This window comes from Thermobia domestica, chromosome 9, assembly GCF_964235325.1.
Source record: "Thermobia domestica chromosome 9, izTheDome1.hap1.1, whole genome shotgun sequence".
Classification (NCBI taxonomy): domain Eukaryota; kingdom Metazoa; phylum Arthropoda; class Insecta; order Zygentoma; family Lepismatidae; genus Thermobia; species Thermobia domestica.
This window is the reverse complement of record NC_137462.1, coordinates 127,642,511-127,648,510: the sequence shown is the minus strand read 5'-3', so window position 1 is coordinate 127,648,510 and position 6,000 is coordinate 127,642,511.

Below are 6,000 nucleotides of genomic sequence, written 5' to 3'. Positions count from 1 at the left end.
TCAAAAGTGAGAGTTTCCAACCCTGCTTTGTCCGTGTATCTGCCCATCAGTCCGTCCGAGGTCAAAAAATCTCAAGAACTCCTTGATGAATCACCATCAATTTTGGCCAGAATGAAGAGGGTTAAAAGTTCGTTGATGAAGAGGATACTTATGTCAGAAATCATGTATTTGCAGTGTATCAGTCCTCGTTAATCAATTCGTTTACGTTACTTTTATTTATTTATTTATTTATTTATTTATTTATTTATTTATTTATTTATTTATTTATCATAATTTGAAATAAATTAATTCAGTTTTTCTTTTATGTAATTTTCTGTTTATGTCAGTGTGATGTCATAGAAAAGGATAGTAGTAAGTGCATTAATATTTATTGGTGCAGTGACTTTTAATGCAAAGTTATATATTAGGAAGAACTTTTATTTATGACGATAATTTCACTTTATTTATAAATTGATATATTTTGAACAGTTGTATTCATCACGGGCAATTAACAGGTTCAACAGACATAGCGAATTCTGATGATTTGTTCTAAAATCCGAGCTATTTTAATAGTCATGAAAAATGAAATGAAATCTTTAAGTTTTACGTCCCACGGTTATGCCGGTTAGGCTAAAGGAGACGGTGATAATGAGAGATGAGTGAAATGGTGGAATGAAGAAAGTGGGAGGAAACGGGAGAACCCCGAGAAAACCCACGAGCACGGTGTTTGTCCACCACAAAGTTCACTTGGCGGAGGCTGGGATCGAACCCGGGACCCCAAGCACCAGAGGTGAACGCTCTACCACTGAGCCACCGCGCCCCCCTATTATTTTAATAGTCATGTCTGTATTCACAAAACATATGATTAAATATATATGCGTTGGCATGGTAGCTAGTGTATAAATATCTAACGATACTTACCGTATTTGCGCGAATATAGGCCGCTCCAAAATTTTTGACACGAGAGTATAGAGAAAGTAAATTTCGAATATAGGCCGCACTACTGAATTTACAAGAAAGTTCAATTAGACAGTACTTTGAGTTGCATCTCTCTCCCTTCTCTTTATCAACTCGAACATAATTAAGGGTGACTCATCATCAACAACAGGACAGTTTTGCGTATTGGGAGGTCTGCTGACGTGACTAATTTAAGCGACAGTGTAAGGAAGTTCAAAGTTGATTTAATATATTCGAAAAAAGTTGATCATTTGGTTTGTTAGTGACTAAGGGAAAGAAGCGTATTTGCTATTTTGAAGCCATACAAAGACAAGAACAGCATCCATCGTTGAAGTCTTACTGAAGCTGCGTCTGGAATAGTCTTTTCTCCGAATATGAACTTGACTGGCATAGAATCTGTAATAATTGTAAAACATCTACCGAACAAATATTTATGAAATGTCTTTACTCCGTGTATTATCGCTAATGCTTCCCTTTCGAACTGGGCATAGTTACGTTCTGCATTGCTCAATGTTGCTCACGTACACGCTACCGTCTTCAACTTGTTATTCACTTTATTACACAGTATAGCGCCGATTCCAACCTGTGATGCATCCGTAACGAGTACCACCTCTTCCTTCTCATCAAATGGGTGTAGTATTTCCGCCTTCTTCAGCAGTTCTTTCGCCTGTGTAAATTCTTGTGCATGTCGTTCATCCCAACACCATGTGGCTCCTTTTCTTAGTAACGCATACAACGACGGAATTTTTGACGCTAAGCCAGGTAGTTGTCTATGGTAAAATGAAAGCATGCCTAGGAAGGCCTTCAGTTGCGTTACATTCGTCGGTTCGGGACATTTCATGATCGCTTCCACCTTATCTTCCATTGGTCTAATTCCTTCTGGACTAATATGATGTCCCAAATACTCTATTTCCTGTTTGAAGAAAACACACTTGACTCCCCGTAGTCTGATGTTCAGATCCTTGAACTTTTGTTGGAGTATCCGTGTCTTTTCGTAACAATCATACGTATCTTTTCCCCATATTATCACATCATCCAAGAAACATGCAGCCCACGGAAAATCTTGTAACACTGACTCCATAAACTTTAGAAAAAATTGTGCTGCACAGCTCAACCAAAATGCTAGTCTTTTGTGTTGGTACAAACCCCAAGGTGTGTTCAGCGTCATGTATTTTAATGAATTTTCATGGATCAACAATTGTTGGTACGCCTGCTTTAAATCACACAATACGAAACAATGGGCGCCCTTCAAGTTGTTCATTAAGTCTTCAATGCGTGGTAGTGGGTACGATACTTTTTCCAGAACTTTATCACGCGAAAGTCCCAGCATAACCTGATGCTTCCATCTTTTTCTCTCGCTAATACCATGGGCCTTCTTGAAAATTGGTACCGCTTCTTCTTTCACTGGTAATACCACTTTGTACTCTTTAACTGGTGTGTTTAAGTTTCCCTCAAACACTTCTTTGAACTCTTCTTTGATATTACTTGCTAAGTTGTCAGCTACAGCTACGCCATTTATGCCTATCTAAGCAATCTTACTACTTAACTGTTATTTCCAACAAGGCCAAAGTATATTGATCCACGAACGTCCCACAATTGGTTGATTTAGTTTAGCATCCAGTACGTATAACGGTAACTGCCACTTACTACTTTTCCACTGCTACTACTGTACCTTACCTGTGTTTGATTTTGCTTATTTGGTTTACCTTGAGATGACTCAACACATTCGCCTGACCGACCTCTTCGAATTCTTTCTTACTCATGATTGCCATGTCATTACCAATAGTTTCCGCTTGCACTGCCATTTGAACAGCTAGTGAGAAGATCATATTATCTTCTGCTAACAATCTCTTACGCACGTTCTCGTCGTTGATGTCATATATAAACTGATCCCGTAATGATTCTTCTAAAAATGTGACGAATTTACACAATGCTGCTTGCTGTCGCAACGTGGCTACAAATTCGGTAACGGACTGACCTTGTGACTGTTGAATAAATCTGAATTTGTACCGTTCTGAAATTGTGTTGAGTTTTGGTCGAAAGTGTAACGCTAACTTGTCTTTGATTTTTGCGTAAGTCAGATCTTGTATCTTTTCCGGTTCACAAATGTCTCTTAATAGTTTGTATGTTTTCGCGCCGACAGACGCGATCAATGTAGGCACTTTCTTTGCGTCCGATAATTCCATGGCTATGCAGAATTGATCAAACCTGTCCAAATAATCACTTATTTCCTGGTCTTCCACCTCACACAAACTTCAAAAGTACTTTACTCATTTTTATCCCCATGCTACTAAACAATATTCTTCACAGTACTTATGACAATCCCACTTGCATACTCCAACTTCATTCTTGCTCACACGAACTCTTGATCATGCCAAAGCCGGCCATCCTCATGCCCCATCACAGACTATTGACAGTAGTCTCACACTCTTCACAGACTATTTGTTATACCACATTCTCCACAGATTATTCACTATTTAACTCTTCCACATTCTTCACAGATTATTCGCTATTACACTCTTCCACATTCTTTACATATTATTTACTATTAACCAGTTTAAATGAATTAACGCATGAATATGTGTGATTATATGAAATGTAGAATAGAACAAGTAGAATTTTATTTTGTGATAAGTGTGTACAACGAAAATCCGAAACCTAAACTTATAACTGTGGATAAAACAGTGGTCAGAACTTATTTACTTTAGTATATTCTATTGCAGGGATTTTATGGAACGTAGATGCTTGCGACTGCTAATTTGTTAAGTAACATTTTGTTGTGGGCCTATTTGTGGAATAATAATTCTCTGCTGCAATCATAGTGCATTAAGTTGAAACATCTGGATCATTTAGAGCAAATAACCTGTACAAATTCAAATGCTATTTAATATCTAACTGAATGACATGAAAGAATGAATGACATTTGTAGTAAAATATTCCAACTATTTTATGACTTCGAAAATTATGGTTTATAGTTTGAAGTAATTCAATAAAATCTGAAAGATAATTTGACCTAAATTTCACTTATTTAATATCATATATAAAATTTTATTATGCATATGCATCAATAGGGAACTCAGAAAAATATGAGCAAATCTAATATATAATGTTTGGTTTAAATAGAAATTAGAAGAAGTTGAAATCAAGTGTAACTAACTTAAATAAGATTATTTGTGAATAAGTACATTTTATCGCATTATTATTATTATTATTATTATTATTATTATTATTATTATTATTATTATTATTATTATTATTATTATTATTATTATTATTATTATTAAAGTCATATCACGGCTGTTTTTAGGTGTGTTGTGCTTATTTTGTTTAATTAGCTTTTCCATGGTGACTAGAAGTTCCCTTAATTACTAATATCAATTTTCTTATATACAATTATATTTCTCTTAACACAGAAGTATTTCAAATCTAGGCTGAAACGGAGTCATTGGTAAATTACCAGAAAATTTATGCTAGTATTATAATATACTAAATGCTTGTTATATCAGCTTTAACGTTGATCACTATTGAGCAAAGCCAGTAATGGATATAGCTAGAAGCAGTTCCCTGCAATCCCTTACATATCTCAAGAATGTCTTTCATCTCCATCCTTAATTCTGTACTAAAACAGAAAATGACAAAAATTCACTACAACTTCCTGTTTGAATATTGATCTATATAGAACAAAAACGATAATAGATAGTGATAAACGTTCTCTGGAATAGATTTAGCGTTCTACGGATAAGTACTATCTTCTCTCCTAACTCTCTATTCTAGTCGTAAGTTGCAGAAATCAACTACTTCCGGTTTATTAATGATCGCCATAGAGTGAAAACGGTTAATAGGTAGCAAAAGACGGTTTACTACAATCAATTAAGCATCCGAGTAATATATTTCATTTCTACTCTAATCTGTCTACTAAAACCGGAAGTGTCATAAATTAATCACTTCCAATTTTTACGTTTTTCTTTGCAGAGTAAATACGGTCATAGGTAGCAAGAAGCGGTTTTTTGAAATCAATTAAGAGTCCATGGTAAAAACCTATTACCATTTCATATTTCAATATTAATGGAAAAGATTTCACACGATGCAGACCAAACTCCTTTACGTGATGTGCACATGACATTGCTTCTTGTTCTGCTCTATAATTTGTCTTCCAATTTCTTCTCCCTCCTGCCTGAGGAAGTATCTAGGGAAAACGCTTATAATATACTATTGATGTAATTTAGTATTGTATGATAACGTTTACGCACTTCTCTGATAAGTATTTAATCATAAGCAATTAATTTTGTGTATATTGCAAGAGGTACACGCATATACAGATATTTATGAAAATAATGGTTATACATATATACTGTAACATGCTTTCTTTGCGAATTAACAATACTAAACATTCGTGCTATGCTACTGTTTTGTGTTAGTATCAAGATAGGTAATAACAAGAGTAGTCAAGGCAATATAATACGGATTTTCTGTTCAAAATACAAGACGATTGCAGTGTAAAATTTAAAATCCCTCAGATTTTCAGAGTGATCAAATCGATGCTGCATAATCAATTCGGGCAAGTGTATGGAAGACTGCCTAATGTTAGGTGAAATGATTATAGATGGCATACAGAATTTGTGACATCATCACAAAAGTGGATTAATAAACGGAAATACTACCTACAGTGGCGTAGATAAGGGGGGGATAAGGGGGATATATCCCCCCCCTTGAACCTTTAACTCAGTCAAAATTGTTATATCTGATCTTAACATTTTGTTTGAAAAATTCAATATATATGTTGCTCAGTACAAAAATGCGTTCAAATTAATGGAAGGGTTTCGTTCTCTAAGAAATACCCCGTACGCACACAACATTGTAGAAAGGAATTGATGGTGAAATTAGTCCTATATCAATTACATAGTCAGCTATTTATAGAAGCAAATTCTTTGCAAGTCGATAGGCATTTCAAATAAATATTTCAAATTTCTACTTTTCTGAAATCGAAATTGACTGCGTCAAAGCCTTTTCACTTTCTCCAAATACCGCCGCTAAATTTGATCATGGTAACTTTTGATGCTTTCT